Source organism: Onychomys torridus, chromosome X, assembly GCF_903995425.1.
Source record: "Onychomys torridus chromosome X, mOncTor1.1, whole genome shotgun sequence".
Lineage (NCBI taxonomy): Eukaryota > Metazoa > Chordata > Mammalia > Rodentia > Cricetidae > Onychomys > Onychomys torridus.
Window position 1 is genome coordinate 4,096,802 of NC_050466.1, and position 18,030 is coordinate 4,114,831.

Here is an 18,030-nt window from a genome sequence, read left to right on the forward strand (position 1 = left end):
TGTGTGTGTGTGTGTGTGTGTGTGTGTGTGTGTGTATATATGAATATATAAATATACATATACATGTATATGTCTCCAAGGGTCCTTCCCTGGGGGAGATGTGAACAATATCTGTCCCCTCCTCCCAAAGATCTAGTGACAAACCAAAATATGATTCCACCACAGTTCACCCTGATGGGGACCAAAGACCTTTAGGCTTATTTATATAACATGGGTGAGGGGCCACTGACAGGAGTGTGGGTAACACCATAGCAGCTACACTGGACAGTCTTTACCCATCATGGATGACAGCTTCCTCTTATCCATGTAAATGAAGGCTCTTCCCCTAGTCTTCCCCAAGACCCCAAGGCCACAGTAAAATTAGGGCTGAATTGCACACATGGTTGCCAGGAATGGTTGAGTGCTCAGGAGAGGATTCAACCCCCAGTCCCTGCCTCCTTTATGAAGGAATATCTACAGTCCACAAACCCCAGAGTGATTCCCAGAGTGGTGAGCTCTTGCAAGTAAGCATGGCTGATTTTGTGGAGAAGGCAGCTATTTTGCTTGGGGGACAGTGACAGTGAAGTACTACAGAGACAAGACCTGGTTCTGTTTTCAAAGGAAAGGGAAAATCTTGGTCTCCTCTCCCAAGCCTCAGTGTTTAACTCTCACAGTCAGGACTGCTTTGCTGAATGACATCCTCCAGGCAATGGAGATGTTAAAATTAAGTAACATAAAAGTCTTCCTTATCCAACCCTTATGGGTTCATTGGCAACCATCCTACTTCCAACTAGCCACTGATAACCTTACGTTTAATCTGGGGACTGAGAAGAAAGGGAAATCTCTGGGACTGACTTGACTTCTGTGGCAGAGAGGCTGCTTTATCCCCTGTCCTGTTCCTTACTGGGTCTGTATATAAACATACAATAATCGTCTGGTACCATTATCCATATAAAGAATCAGCAGTTCTCGGGGGTGGGGGGGAGACCTTAAAGGCCACTTGGTTCCAATCTGTATCCAAATTGTCAGGGCTTAATAATTATGTAATAGTCACTTTGGCTTCTCTAGGAGTCTAAGCCACAGTTAAGTGCCTCCACTTAGCCAAAAACCATCCCAGGCCCTTGCCAATATTCAGGCTTAGTACTTCTGCCTCCATAGTGGGCTACAAAAGGGTCTACTGAGGCATAGTGGGCCCAGCATCAACAGCAGATCCCATTTACAGCCTCCTGGGCTGCTGATGGCTGCATGCCTGACATCACTACAAATCTCCCCCTCTGGGGCTGTTTCTGCCCTTTCCGTGGGGTGCAAGGAAGTGGCTGTTGTCCAAAACCCAGTTCTGTTCACCAGTTCAAGATTAGGAAACATCTATTTGGAACTGTCTTGCTCTATAAGGACCAGATGGTAATGATTAAAATGGAATTAAATGAATGTCTGACAGTCCGTGAAGGACATACACTGTACAGTGTGCTGCGTGTCCAATCTGTCATCTTGTTTCTCTCAGCTCAGGTCAACGAACAACAGCTGAAAGCTCTGTCTCTGGGTCAAACAGTAGCTCATTTCTCGGCTGCGGAAATGGTTGCTCAGTTTACTAAGTCCCAAGGCTTCCATGCTTCCAAAATCATGATTAAGGCACTTTAAGGGCAGAAAATTCATTTTTACCACAGTCTCCAGCCACCATCTCCTGAACAAAGTAACAAGTTATTGGTTGGAACTCATAAATGGGGAAATCTGAACCCTGCTGAAGAGCACACCATTACCAACGTCACAAAGCAATTTCTAATTCTAATGACAGCCCTCTTTCCTCACTTGGCCTCTAGAATATGTGAGCAGTGCTGATGTCTTACCAAGTTGCATAAGAATTTATGGTATCTCCTTTTCAAATCACTGGTCTGCCAAAGAACTTTCAGATGCAGACTCTTGTTCCTGCTGCCATGTAATTCAGGGATCATTGGTCCCGTATTACATTGTCTGTCTAACTACTTAAATCCAAATACCATGTTAGCCTTCACACTGTTGCCCAAGAATGTTAGTGAAATTTTAGAATTCTCTGCATCCATTCTTTGGAGGCAATGACTGATTTACACAGTAGTTACATAAATAGTAGAATAAGCAACTGAAAGCAGGCAGGGGCTGGAAGTGGAGATATGGTACCCAGACGGCCCTTCAAGATAAAGCAGTTACTGTCGGTGATGTTAGTAATGGTGCTGGAAGGAGGCCTTCAGCTGGCAGCCACCTTCCTGGCACTGGCTTCAGTGAAAGACACTGCTTGACTGAAGACCTTATCATTGCAAGGCAATTTCTATCCCTAGCTTGGGACAACTCTGGAGGTCCATTGCTATTACCCTAAATGTTCCCTGTTAGGTCTTGTCTCCTCAGTTACCACATGCATCCCTTCTCATTTCACTTGGGTCTTTGTTCACTGTCATATCATCCTGACTTTCTCCGTCTTCCTAAAAATCGCACATATTTACCACTTCCCCACAGCCCCAGAACCATCCCTTCGAGCCCTGGTTCCTGCTTTCAGTCCATTCATTTCTCTTAGCAACACTTCCAATTTTTTATATAATTATCTACTTGGTTTTTTTTTTTTCATCATCCTCCCCTCTAGAATATAACTTCTGCAATGGCTGAGCATCTGGCTGTTCTATGCCTTGTGTTAATTCTACTACCTAGAAAATTGCCTAGCACAAACACAAAGATGCACACTATCTGTGAATGGATGAATGATTGGTTGTCTAGAAACATAGCTACTTCTTATCATTTAGGCTGCCTACCTCTCTCCAGGCACATCCCAAGAAGGGGTATGCCAGAGTAGCATACCAGTCTTTGGAATAGGCTTTGGAACTGCACTGACCAGTAGTTCACGTGGTGAGCAGTTTTGCAGCTCTCCAGGAATGTCAGGATTGCTCTGAGGACTCTAACAATACTTGTAGTAGTCACAACAGCTAGAAAGTATGTGCTACTATTCCCATCTTCAAACTGAAGAAACCAAGGAACAGAGAGATTAGTTTGCCTTCATCATATAATCCAGTAAACTAGAATTAGTGTCCAGAATCTCTGCTGCATAGCAGCAGTATAATTTTGAGTAAGTTGCTTTTGGAATTGGCTTATTTGTCCATAAAATGGGTACAATAATGCCTACCATGAGTAAACTGCAAAAGTATTTCATGAGATTATATGTGTAAAATGCTCTGTGGACTTTTAAATACTACTTTCCACATGACTTGTGTTTAATTTTAATTGTATTTGTTATTATTAATGTGTGTGTACATGCATGTGCCACTGTGTGGGGAGGGGCGGGATCAGAGGACAAATTTGTGGAATCAAGTATTTCCATTCTACCTTTACATGGGTTCCAAGAAGTGTCTTTACCTGTTTAGCCATATCACTGGCTCCTGTTTAGGGGTTTTGAGACAATGTCTCACTAAGCAACCAGAACTCATAGTGATCCTTCTGCCTCAGCTGCACAAGTACTGGGAGGAAAGACCCAAGCCACCACTCCTGGACTGTCTTATTTGATATTTCCTATACTGATCGCTTTTCTGTTTCCAAACATCTTGGATTATATGCTCCTCACTGTTCTGATGCTCCATAAGTGTATCACCCCATTTTGCACTTCATCCTATCCTTGCAGATAGGGTGATGGCTAGAATCAGAAGTCTGCATATTTGTCCTTTTGTATCACATCTTGAAATAAAATCACTCTGAGAGACAGATGCAACTAAATGCAGGTACCATGACTTGTCTTTTAGAGCTAGCAGAAGTTCTAGGTTTCTATTAGCTGATATAATCACTTAGGCAAGTCAAAGTCCAATTTGAGTAGTGTGCTAACTAGAGCAGTGAGGCTACCCCTACAATAAAGTCCATAGCATCCCAGCTGTGAGGGCAACTGATTGTAGACAGCAACTGGAACCATCAGATAGTTACCTGGATGAGTTTCTGGAGTGACTATCTATGGTGACATACAGGAGAAGGAATATAAATATAAATTCCCACCCATCTTGGCCCAACTGAAGACAATTCTGGGGTACCATTCTAGCTACAGAGTTCCTTTCTGGAGTCTTTGAGGCCGTTATTGAGAGGTCATCACACCTGGCCTTCTTCTGCCCACTCCTGTCTCCTTACCTTTTTTCCAGATGTTGATCACAGAGGTACAATGCTGAATAAACACAGTCTCCTATACTTTATCTCAGAATCAAATTGCCAGAAGATATACCCTGTAAGGAAGGTGTACCTGTCCAAGTTCATCCACACTCACTGCATGGATCACAGAGTAGGACTGCCCCAGCAACTCATCCTTGGTTATTGTTTTTAACCTCTTCTCAGAGGCATGACTAGTCTAGTCTGCTTGCTTTCACAAGCACATAAATGGAACTAGACAAATGAAGCCCATTAATCAATTCTTGCCTACAACTCATCACCTCACCTCAGGGCTCCTCTTTCCCTGAGGAAGTAAGACAGATGATCATGGGTTGCCACACAACACTGGTTCTTTACTGTGATCTCCTGAGTCCTCTGGGGACTTATCAACAAACAACAAGCTCATTTAACTGTATGTCAAAAGCAGATAAAGAGTCAGTCATTACCAGGAATATAAATAACCAGGTGCTTCACACATTTTTGCAAAGGTATGATATATTTATAAACATGGCCTTGGGCAAACAGAGGTCAGCCTCTATGATACCCCTTTTGGAAACAGCTGGCCCCAATCCTAGTATTTGTTTTGACCATGAATGGCATTTTGATGTGAGTAATCATTAAAACATTTTGTGTTTATAGTGACCCATAAAATCATAACATACTCCCTCACGTGTCAGCTTTCCTGAAATAGAACCATATGAAATTCAGTTTCCATTTGATCTTAAAGCAGAGGTCAAAACATGAGGACTTGGAGCAGAGGGGACTAGCATTTATTTATGTGTAGGGCAACTGCTTCAAGTGTATAGTATTATTTGCTATCCTAATAAAGTGACAGAAAAATTGCAGCAGCATATAACTAATTGTTTACATTTTGAAAAATTCTCTGTGGGAAAATACTTCATCTAATTAAGCAGACCTTCCTAAGCGACCTTTTGCTCTCACAGTGTACAGCCAAATTCCTACAAACACATGAAAAAAGTGCTTGATTGACCATTGATTTGTGATATCAGTTTTGTTTTATTTATTATAAATGTATTTATAAACAGGATCTTATTATTTTTTGTTTTTAACATTTTTATTATTCTTTGACAATTTCATATATGTATACAATGTATTTTGAGCATATTCACCCCCATTCCCCTCTCTTATCCCCCTCCTAACTGTCCCTGAATCTCCCAATTATCCCCAACTAGTATCTTTCCTACTTTCCTGTCTCTTCTTGTTATTTGTTTTACTTGGGGTTGTTTGCATGAGCGTGGCTGTGTGGGTGCCAATAGCTCCTTAGCTATTGAACTCTGCCAGAGATGAAGGACTATGGATGGGATCAATCTTGTGCAGGTAATCACAGTTGCTGTGAGTTCAGGATCTTATGTTTTTAAAATGTATTTCTTATTTATTTATTTATTTATTGTATTTATTTATTATATTTGTGTTTTAATTTTACACATCATCCATGGGTTCCCCTGTCCTCCCCCCTCCTGCCCCGCCCTCACCTTCCCTCCAGCCCCTCCCCTCCATTTCCATCTCCTCCAGGGCCAAGACACCCCTGGGGATTCATTTAAACCTGGTGGATTCAGTACAGGCAGGTCCAGTCCCCTCCTTCCAGGCTGAGCAAAGAGTCCCTGTGTAAGCCCAAGGTTCCAAACAGCCAGCTCATGCACTAAGGACAGGTCCAGGTTCCACATCCTGGATGCCTCCCAAACAGATCAAGCTATTCAATTGTCTCACTTATCCAGAGGGCCTGATCTATCTGGGGGCTCCACAGCCTTTGGTTCATAATTCATGTGTTTCCAATAGTTTGGCTATTTGTCCCTGTGCTTTTCCAATCTTGGTCTCAACAATTCACATTCTTAATCCATTCATTATTTTAAAGATAGAGTCTCATTCAATAGCCTGGGCTGGCATGAAATTCACTGTTTGGCTTCAGGCTCTTTAAAAAAAAATCCTCCTTCCTCAGCTTCCTGAGTTGTAGGATTACAGGTATGAACCACCATTCTCAGCTCTCAGACAGGACCTTGCTCTGTAGCACAGCCTGGAGCTTGCCATGTAACCAAGGCTAATCCTAAGTCTTGCTTATTTTCCTCCCAAATTACAGCTGGCTGTCATATGACTAGCTCCCTTCTCTTTTTATGTTTTTCCTTTGGAGATACTGTTTCATGCTGGTCTGTCTAGATTGTCAACACAGAGCTTGCATTGTTAAGCAGACATGGATACTGATCAATATACTGGCTTTTCTAGTGGGAGGCCATATAATTGATGCTGATGTCAATGTATATGGACAATCACAGCTGCAGGAACAGATGCTTCTCTCTCAGACCCATCCATACCATACATTCTTATCCAGGGTGCCAGGTACTTAGCAGTCTATGGAATTTTTGTGCTGATAAGCCTCAGATTCCCTTGAACTATCTGAAGATGATTCTAAAAAAGCTATGATTCACTGCTGATGGAGTCAACTGCCATTTAGAATTCTGCAAATCCTGTGGCTCGTGCTGTGAGCTTTTCCTTCTATGCCCCAGATGCTTACAATCACTTCATTCCAGGCTCCTTATAAAGCAACTGCTTGGATCCTTCCAACAGGAAATTGATATGAGCTTAATTAAAATATCCTATAAAAATACTTCTTACAGTTGTGAATGGCACTAGAGAAGGGACTGCTGAATTTTAACATGACTTCTATGCTTCAGCTTTGGTTGTGGGAACACATTTTAAATAGAATGGTGTTTGTCATCATTGAAATAGCTTGTATTTCATCACCACCCCCAAAATCTCCAAGAGAAACATGAGCATCCGTCCTTGTTATAAAGCAGCTCCTGTATGCAGCGAGGCTCTTGAAGAAGAATCTCTGCAGCAGTGGCATTGGATTCTGCATCTTTAAGAAGCTTCCCAAGTGAGCCGCGTGCCCCCTGCATGTGCATCCCAGAGGTTGCTTATTTCATTGTAGGCATGGTTCCCACAGTGGCACGACTGCTTAGTAGTCCTCTGCTTTAGAAGGAAATGGTGGCATTCCGTGATCCTCTCTACTGAAATGTGTGACTAATCATTGTAAAGATGGTGTGCCTGCCCCACCCAGGCCCTGTTTACAAGTCTGGCACACCCATCCCCAGCTGCCTACTCTAGTTTACCGAGAGCCAGAGCCAGCTCTACTTATTTTATATTTAGCAGCTCTGAGTGGTGGCTGCTAACAGCTCACAGCTGTGCTGTTCTGTGGAGAATTGCTCTCAGCTGGTGGCCACCTTGCCCAGCCATGCCTACAAGGTTATGCACTCCACAACACAACCATGATTGACTGCTATGTATAGATTGAGCATGGATATTCAAAATAGCTAGAATACTAAATGCTCTGAAATGATGCTTTTAAGTACTAACATGACACTCAAAAAGGTGTGGTATTTTTCATTCTAATCAAGAAAACTCTACATGTAAAGCTTTGTGAATAATTCAAAATCTGCAAGACTCTGAAACCCTCAATGTTAGTCCAGGGCTACTTAGCCTATAGGAACAAAAGCCCTTTGACACAAGGGAAAAAGAGTCTGTGGAGCTATCCTTGCTTTTAGAAGTCTCTGCAGGATCAGGGTGATGTTAGTTAGCTAGATTTCTGCTAACACCAGATCTTTGCTTAGCTTCCTTAATTCCTTCCTCTTTCCTTGTTCCTTTTCTTACTGGTATCTAGGTTTCTTCTAGGTACTGGCCAGAGTTTAACAAAAAGGAAAATTTCATTCATTATTTATGAGAAGGTAAATTCATTATAATGGGTTGTTTGGAGGTTCCTCTAAGTTTTTAATATGATGTGCCACATGACCCAGACTTATGAATATATACAAAAGGCAATGGTGCCAACATCTGTAGAGATACCTGCAGATATAATGCTATATTCATTATAGCATTATTCACAACACCCAAGATATAAAGCAGCCTCAGTGTCCATTAGTAGATGGATGGTGGGTTAAAGAACTTGAGGAATATAGACACAATGGAATATTATTCGGCCTTGAAAGAAAATGCTGTTGTCTATGACAACCTGGATAAACTAAGAAGACATAATAAGTAAAGAAGCAAGGCCTTGAAAGGCAAATAGTACATGATTTAGATTGCACTTCCATATGGAGTTGAAAAAGATGAAAAGGTCAAGGATATAGAAATAGAATAGTAGTTACCAGAATAATAGGAGGGCTGGTCAAGGTATACCATGTTACTGTTATGTGGGATGTAAATATCTAGATATAAAATGTATAGCATAAAACTATGGATTTTAGATGTTTTTACCAGAGAAAAAGGTAACTAAGATGGTAAATATATGTTAGGCTGCTAGACGGTAGTCACTATTTCCCTCTGTATCTGTATATATCCAAACCTGCCTCCTTTAACCTCATGCTACCTAAGTCAACACCATTGTTCAGCAGTTGAGGAACCATCTCCATGTTATAAAAATAATGAAAAAATCAATTTGGGATAAATTCAGACATGTGAGGGAAGCAGGTAAGCTAACTGTAGATCTTCACCTCTCCTCCATTCCCCCAAGTCCAATCTGCCATCTCATCCTGAGCTCTGTAGCAGACCACCTACTGTAGCTCCCCTTCCTCTCTGCCTCCAACTCCAACACATCACATAGAGTGTCTCCTCCAACCTTTCTTCCTGCCGCTCATCACTTTATATCAGCCCCCAAATCCAACAGGCAGGCACTCCTTGGGAACCCACAGGCCACTCTGACTAGGGAAGCAGGCAGACTAACTGAAGATTTCCTCCCCCAGTTCTCCTCTTCAGCTCTGTAGAAGACAACCTCACCTCCATCTCTACTCTTATCTCCAGTGGATAGCACAAATTTTCCCCTCTAAGCCACCCACCCACTACCCATCCCATTATTAAAGGTCCTCAACTCCAGTAGGCCTTCCTTGGGAACCCGCAAACCACTCTGTCTGGGAAAGCAAGGAGCCTAACTTCTAATTTTCACACCTGCTTCCTCTCCTCCAAATCTAATACCCTAGTCTCACCCCCATCTCTGTAGCAAACCACTTGTCACAGCCTTCCCATTTCTTCCCCAACCTTCCTGCCCACTCATCTTGTTATCCCGCCTCTAACTCCAGCAGGAATCCTCTGGGAAACTGACAGGCAAGCTTGCCAGAAAAGCAAGTAGGCCAGCATCTTAAGGAGAAACATAACACCAACCTTAGATCTACAATTGTGTACTGCCTGTTAGATTGTTTGTGCAATGATGGTACAAAGCTTATGGGAATAACCAACCACTATCTGATTTGACTGAAGGCTGGTTTTATGAGATGGAGCCCATTTCCAACACTGCTTGGGTGACCAAGAACCTGAGACTAGATAGCCCAGGAACCTAGGGTAAAACCAAGTAATATTGGTCTAAAAAATTAAGGCAATAAAATGGCTCTTAATAATATTCTATTATAGATCATTCTATTACTGCTCAGCCATCATCAGAGAAGATTTTTTTCTTGCAGCAGATGGGAGCAAATACAGAGATCCACAGTCAAGTAATGTGTAAAGATTGAAGGACCTTGGAACACTCAGCCCTAGATGGGATGTCTCCATCAAATTCCTGTCCTCAAGGATCAGGGAACCCTTCAGAAGAGAAAGTGGAAAGAGTGTAAGAGCCAGAAGGGATGGAGGACACCAAGAAAACAAGGCCCTCTGGATCAACAGGATAGATGCGAATACGAACTTACAGAGACTAAGGAAGAATGCACAGGTTTGCACCAGATGGGGTCCTAGAATAGAAATAAGTGGACACATGTCCACATCCCTAACTCAGAAGTTTTTGATAACCACTTGCAAGTGGACATTTAGTTTTCTCAGGGGAGAAACGAAATACTCTTAAGGGTAGGCTGCATGTCTAGCACTAGATGGCCAACAAAAAATAAACTCATTTGGCATTATTGCAGGTTCCTTGTCTCATAATTTTTTGTCAAGACTTTTTAATCTTATTTTTATTTTATGTATGTATGTATTTTGCTCTCTTTTTACCCTAAAAGTCCTTTGTGTGTATATTATGGCTTCCAGTTTTGTGTTTTAATGGGATCCTGAGTGTGTGATATAGAGCCTGAGTGGATCTCCATCTGTTTCTTGTGCCTTTTCTTGGGCTCTTTTCCTTCTGCTTGTTTGTTTCTGAAGTATCAGTTTTGTTTTATATTATTTTATCTTATTATTATCCCTCAGAAGTCTGGGTATTTTTGGTTTTTGTTTGTTTGTTTGTTTGTTTTGTTTTATGAGAGACAGAAATCAGGTGGGTCTGGATGGGAGGAGCAGAGGGAGGGAAAACCATAATCAGGATATATTATGTGAGGGAAAAGAGCTTATTTTCAATAAAATGAAAAAATAGAAGAATTAAAGACAACATAATTTAAATATGGCATGCCTTCCCAAAGTTTAGAGATCAAATTTTAAAAACGAAAGATGTTGCCTATCCTTGAATGTTTATGGTGTGTGTATGTGTGTGTGTGTGTATGTGTGTTTCTTGTACTTTTCTTCTTTTTTTTTAAGAAAAAATATATACCTGTTTGTTTTCTAAAGACAGAGAGATAAATGGGTGGAGTTCCATGGGTGGGGAGGTGGGGAGAGCCTGGGAGGGGTGGGAGAAGGGAAACTATGATCAGAATATGTTGTATAAAAATTATCTTCAATAAAAAGAATGATGTGCTAACCAAAAAGAGTAGGGTTTCATAAAGTTTTGGGTTTTGCTTATTAAATGATGGGAGAGATATGAGCATTCTATTTTTCAAAGAGAAAAATGTCTCAGACTCATTTATGATTATCTTAGATACTCAGTATATTATACTTAATAAAATTAAAATGGTCATGATTTTACTATAAATATTTCTACTACACAAAATTCTGACATTTGTGACAAGCTACAAAATGCAGGTGACCTTCTCATTTTAAGAGAAATGCAATAACTCCAGCCTGTTTCTCCCACTCAATACAGATGTAAAAGCTGGGCAGAATACACAGGGCAGACCTTTGAAGACTCTGAAAAGTAAACAATGGCATTCAGATGGAGGGAAACACAGGCCAGAAAATGAAGAACTACCAAAGTGATGCTGATAAGTTCTTTTCACTTTCTTATCCATGGCCAAGACTAGAAGAAGCCCCATATCTTTACTGAGGTGAAGCCCCAAGTTTTTCTGTAAAGACAGAAAGAGCACAAGTGGTGGCCTTCTATTTCAGCTTCAGTGAAAAAGACAGAGATCCCTGGAGGTTCAAAGAACATACTGGTGTCCCTGGTTTGCCTGCACCCCTTGTCTGTTCCCTTGAGTTCTGGTCAATCTTGCACTAGTGGTTTTTCCTGTCCCTCTGCACTCCTAATGTGTGTGGTCCCTGAACTGGCACAGCGTCATTAGTTTAATCCTTAGGTCTAACTCCTGTGTGTGCTACCCAGTGGCCTATCTGGTATCTCAGCAGTGTTTTATCCCATGATTAGATCTCAACAATTTTAGTATATTGCTTAATGTCAGATCTCCCCTACAAATCCCCTAAATGGGTAACTTAAAGGAATTCTTTCTCTCATGATTCCCAAACTTTCCCAATTACCTTTCTCCCTGAAAATTATTTTGTTCAGTCTCTGACTTCGGGAAAGTGAGAATGTAACTAATGATGCTGGGGAACAACAACCAAAAAACTCAGTGCTAAAAAGGACACAGATATTAAACACTTTAAAATGCCTATTACTTAAATACTGCAGTAATGGGCTGGCTCAGCAGATGTAGGTACCTATCACCAATCCTGATGACTCAATCCGTGAGATTCCCATGTGGAAGAAGAGAGCTGATACCCACAAATTGTCCTCTGACTTCCAAATGTGGGCCATAGTATGCCCCCATACAAAATAAATAAAAAATAATAAAATTGTAAAAAATACTCTTAGAAGGACTGGAAAATATTCTTAAAATAAATGGAGACAATGTCAGAAAAGAAATAGAGTATGCATAGAGGAATCAGCATTGAAAATTCCTAATATGGGCTCAATGGGAAAAAAGTGGCCCTTATAAAGGATATAGTAAAATTGTTGAGTAACTAATAGCAACCTTAAATAGGATTAACTCAAAAAAAAAATCCATTCCCAGATGCACCAGAATCCAACTGCTAAAAAACTAACGGGGGGAAAAAATCATTAAACAACCAGAGAAATAATACAGTGACTACAAGACAATAACAATTTCAATGTCAGAAAATGTTTCTCATTAGATTTTTGTGCCAGCCACAAAGAAGTTCTGGGGAAAAATAATTGTCAACTCAAACCCTTAAGGAAAAAACAAGATATTCTCAGATGAAGGTGAACAAAGAAAATTTGGTGCCAATAGACAGTCTCTGAGAAACTGGAAAGTAATATTTCAGGTAAATATCAGAAATGAAAGAGAAGCAATATGAACAGCTGATATCTGGACAGATAAAATATTCTCTCTTCTTAGAATAGTTTTTAAAATATTTCTTTTTTGAGATTATAAGATACTTGAATCATTTCCAATTCCTTTTCCTTCCTTCCAACCCTCTCATATCTTCCCCCTTGCTTTCTTTTAGATTCCTGGCCTCTTTTATTATTAATTAGTTGTTATTGCACACACACACACACACACACACACACACACACACACACACACACTTCATGGCATGAGTGTGGAGCCAGAAGACAACTTAGTGATGTTATTTTTCCTCCTTTACATGGGTTTTTGGGACTAAACTTAGGTGGTCAGACTTGAATGGCAAGTGCTTTGGGGTGCTGAGCCATCTCATCAGCCCTCTTCCATTATTTAAGATTTGAGCCACACATCCCTGCTATGATTACTGTACATATTAAGATGAAACACCCCATGAGATGTGCAGAGCACAGTGTGTGGCATATAATAGTGGCTATTCAATGAACATAGCTCTGTTTGTCTTCATTTTCATGCCCTGGAGTAATTTTTAGTAGAGAAATAGAGGGTAAACTTGAAGTCTCAGCTAAGGTTTTATGAGGATATGTAACAATCTTGGCCCTGAGAGGAAGGTGAGATATTTCAGAAAGAGAAAAAGGAAGAAAAAAGGCCCTCTGCACACTAGCAATAACATAGCATGAACATAATCTTTTTTTGTTTGTTTGTTTGTTTTTTTGAGACAGGGTTTCTCTGTGTAGCTTTGCACCTTTTTCCTGGAACTCACTTGGTAGCCCAGGCTGGCCTTGAACTCATAGAGATCCACCTGGCTCTGCCTGCCGAGTGCTAGGATTAAAGGCGTGCACCACCACCGCCCGCCCAGCTGAACATAATCTTTGAAATCACAGACAGCAAGAGGTTGGATTCATGAATAAAGAACACTTAATTAAGTAGGAAGGATATTGATTTAGAATCTAGCATTGAAGAAACACAATAGGAAAGTCTTTACTTTTATGTGTATGAGAACTGATTTCATGCTATCTTATTATCAAGTGGAGAAGTAGGCAAAGCCTCATTTGGATGCTTTTCTGTCATTCAATTTTTTTTTTTTTTAAATTTCAGCATCACTACCAAGGACACCAGCATATTGCTAATGTTTGCCCATTTGGGAAGAAAGGTAGTTGAAAAGTATATAACTCATACTAAAGAATGTCTGGCCGGGAGGTGGTGGTGCATGCCTTTAATCCCAGCACTCGGGAGGCAGAGGCAGGCAGATCTCTGTGAGTTCGAGGTCAGCCTGGGCTACATAGTGAGTTCCAGGAAAGGGGCAAAGCTACACAGAGAAACCCTGTCTTAAAAAAAAAAAAAAAAAAAAAGAATGTCTGACAGTGGGGGAACACTTTGGGACCATCGATGAATCTTGGCTTATTTTTGTACTTAACCAAATGGAAAGACTCTTTAATGATTGGAAGGGAAGGAGAGAGAGGGGAGAGAGAATGAATATGAATATGTTAGCTAGAGATGAGGTGAAGGTAACAGTGAAATCTGAAACTCAGAGATTTATTAAATGAAATAAAATAACTGAATGAATATGAGGGATTATGGAACTATCTTAAATAATTGGAGAAAAGTGCTGGTTGGACTTGGAACAACATGATAAGCCAGAAAACCAGAAACTGCCCATGACAAATAAGATGACTATTTTCCTGCCTTACTATCATGGATCATCCTTCTCCTAAACTAGAAAACAAGGAGAATTTTGCCTAGGAGGCATGTATGTCTGTGGGCAAATCCCAGGACAGGAAGGTTAACCTTCAGATCAGCAGGGGAATTTATGCAGGCATGATGAAATTTGGCTGCATTTAATCTAAGCCATCTCTAGAGTGTGTAGCATGAAATAATAAGTTTATGGGCAAGATCACTAAAGTGTACAATTTGTTCTAACTGTGGGCCTGGGCTTGGACAAACAGATTTTCTTTTTTTAGCAATACAGGGTTAGATTAGGAGATTACACCTACAACACAAGAGCCTTTACTGTTATTGGGGTAAACAACTGCACTTAGGTTGGATGACTAGAGAACTTCAAATGGTTTCTGAATGAGTAATAGAATTTGTTTTGGATTTACTATTTTATGCATTGCTCCTTCCTTCTGGGTTTCAAGCAGTACCACCATACTCACTTTTTGAGCAATTCAACGTTTGGATGTAAGGCTGCTCTACTGGCTGGTTTGGGGTGTCAACTTGACACAAGTTAGTCATCAGAGAGGAAGGAGCCTCAGTTGAGGAAATGCCTTCCGTAAGATCCAGCTGCAGGCATTTTCTCAATTAGTGATTAAAGGGGGAAGAACTCAGCTTATGGCAGGTAGGCTGCTGGTCCTGGGTTCTATAAGAAAGGCTGAACAAGCCAGGGGAAGCAAGCCAGTAAGCAGCACCCCTCCATGGCCTCTGCATCAGCTCCTGCCTCCAGGTTCCTGTCCTGTTTGAGTTCCTGTCCTGACTTCAGTGATGAACAGTAATGTGGAAGTGTAATCCAAATAAACCCTTTCCTCCCCAACCTGCTTTTTGGTCAAGGTGTTTCATCACAGCAATAGAAACCCTAACTAAGACTGCTGGATTAACTCAAATTAGTCTTTGTTCTTTAGATTGTTTTTAAATTTATTTATTTTTACTTCATGTGCATTGGTGTTTTTCCTACCTGTAGGTCTTTACGAGGTCATCAGAACCCCTGGAACAGGAGTTACAGACAGCTGTAAGCTGCCATGTGGGTGCTGGGAATTGAACCCCAGTCCTTTGGAAAGGCAACCAGTGCTCTTAACCACTGAACCGTCTTCCAGCTCCTAGTCTTTGTTTTTAAAGTGCTCATACAGAAGAATATATATGTCTTGGGAATAAGTAGTCTAGAATCTGCTACCAGAACAAGTTTGTCCTTGGTGAATAGGAATTTTATCTTACAGTTATTCAGATAATGTTTCTTCCTTTTATTAGTCATTGATTTCAGTTATTTACAAACAACATATTATTAAACACAACAGTCCTAGGAAATTTTGTGTCCATTTGGATTTTAATAACATTCTAATTGAAATATCTTACAGTCTGCATAATGAATGCCTTAGTTTGCCTCCCTGTTGCTGTAATAAAACACCAACCAAATACTACTTGGGGAGGAAAAAGTTAACTTTAATTTATAGGCTATAGGAAAACAGGGCAGAAGTCAAGGCAGGAAGTGAAACAGAGATCATGGAGGAACAACACTAACTGGCTTGATTATTAGATACATTTCTTATACTGCCCAGGCCTGTATGCCTAGGGATAGCACCACACACAGTGAGCTGGGCCCTTCTGTGTCAGTTAGCAATTAAGAAAATGCCCTCCAGAGGCAATTTCTCAGTTGAGTTTGCTTCTTCCAAGGTATGCCAAGTTGACAACCAAAATTAGCCATCACAGTGAAGTTATGTGAAATAAAAAGACATTCCTCAGATCTACTTTCTTGTTACTATAGATACTGCCAATTAGGAAAAGGTACTTCATTGCACCACCCCTGCTACATATAAGCTGTGTATTTTGAACCATTATGTAACTTGTTAATATTACTTGTTTCAAACCACAATTAGAAAACAAGCAGATATACTTATTTTATTCTGTGCTCTTGGGCCCAGAGTACAACTGAGTTTTCTCGGAAAATTAGAAAACTAATAATTTACAAACTACATGCTTTCTTGTTTAGTTATGGAAATATGAAATTATGCCTTCAGGGGTTAGAAATGAATCTTCACAGAAGTTCACAATACCTGAGCCTTCTCTATTTATGACGGGACAGGCTAGAAGAGCTGGGAAATTAAAAGCCATGTAGTGGCAGTGATAAATGATTCTTCATGTGGTGATATATAGAAATTGGTGGGTAAGGACTTTCATGCCCCCAAGATGAAATCATTCTGAGGTGCATGTTCTACATCATAGGTTAGCAATATTTTGGCTAAGTTCTAAATATTTTAGTCTGTGTGGGCCACGAGGTCTCTTGTGCAATTATTCATCTCTGTGTTCAAGAGTGAAGGGGACCACAGACAATATGTAAATAATTAACATGGCTGGGTTCCATTAAAAGTGTTTGTGAACACTAAAGTTTGAATCTCATTTACTTTTATGTTACAAAATAGCTCTTTTTGACATCTGCAAACAATTGCAAGACTAAAAAGCATTCTTATCTGATGGATTAATGTAGACGCTGAAGTTTCCGCAAAAGCTGTTGTAGTAAAGGCTTGGTCCCCATGGTGGTACTATTGGAAGGCAGTAAAAACTCTAGTGAGAGGTTCTTAGGTCATTTTTTGCCTACAAAGGGGACTGAAGGAACCCTATCTTTTTGTTTCCTACCTCATGAAGTGAGTCTACTTTACCCTGTAATCCCACCTTAATGTACTGCCCTACCGGAGAACCAGGGACAGTGGGAGATTTCATCACAGACTCCAAAAGTTTGAACCAAAATTAAACCTTTTGTCTTTATAAAGTAACTATCATCACCTCAGATATTTCATTATAGTGATAATTAGCTGACTACTATGATATTGAATAAACTGTATACAACCAGGCTGGATTTGGACCATGGATTTAGTTCACCAACTCTTCTTGTTCTGCACTATCTCTCAAAATTTCTCTTTGAGACCTAATAGTGTTCCCTGGAATAGAATCCTCCCAACACAGTCCTAGCACTTGGTCTGAGGTCTATTTCCTAGAGAAACAAAATTAAGACACTCTGTTTAGCTGGTTAATCACCGAGTTGAGTGTTGTGGCACTTTGACATTGTGAAGATCCCAGGAAAGGGTCTTGGAATCCTAGAAGTAGGTTCAATAAAGGCTCTTTCCAGCCTATTCTCAGATTCATAGAATAATGGGTTTAAGGATTAATGGGTTAACTTTTATTCTTCCAGTCTTCTGACTTGCTAATACCTGCAATGAGCCCAAAGCAGCCATTTCATCTTCCTGGACGCATCACTTATGCTGGGCTTCTCAGCAGTGAGGACAGCAAGGTTCTTCAGAGCAGCAGGTGCTGGTGACTCAGAGGCAGCCGAGCCATGTAACAGTCCACAGGAATCCAGGGGTGTTGGGCGGGATGATAACTATTGCAGCAATCTTGGTAGCCATGGGGATTTATGAAATGTGTTCTCTTCCCAAAGCTCCCTGTAAATAACCAAAGGACTGAACTATTTCTAGATCAAGAACAGCAGGTGGGTAGATGGGGCATTCATTTTTGGGTCCCATCTCGCTCATTTTATATAGTAATTGCTTTCTCTGCAAATTGAAAAGGCTTTCCTCACCCTGTTCTCTGCTGTTCCAGATGGCTGTACCCTCCCAACCTGGCAGGTTCCTGCCTGTTGGCAGTGAGGCTGTGAACTTACTAAGTGCAGCGTTTTTCAATCTTCAGGCACAAATGAAGCTGCCCAGATTCTCCGATTAATCACAGCCTTTACTGTTGAAATGAGAAGGCTATGACTCATGAACTGCAAGGAATTGTGAAGCCATTTCAAGTCTCAAACGGTCTGCTGATTGCTAAG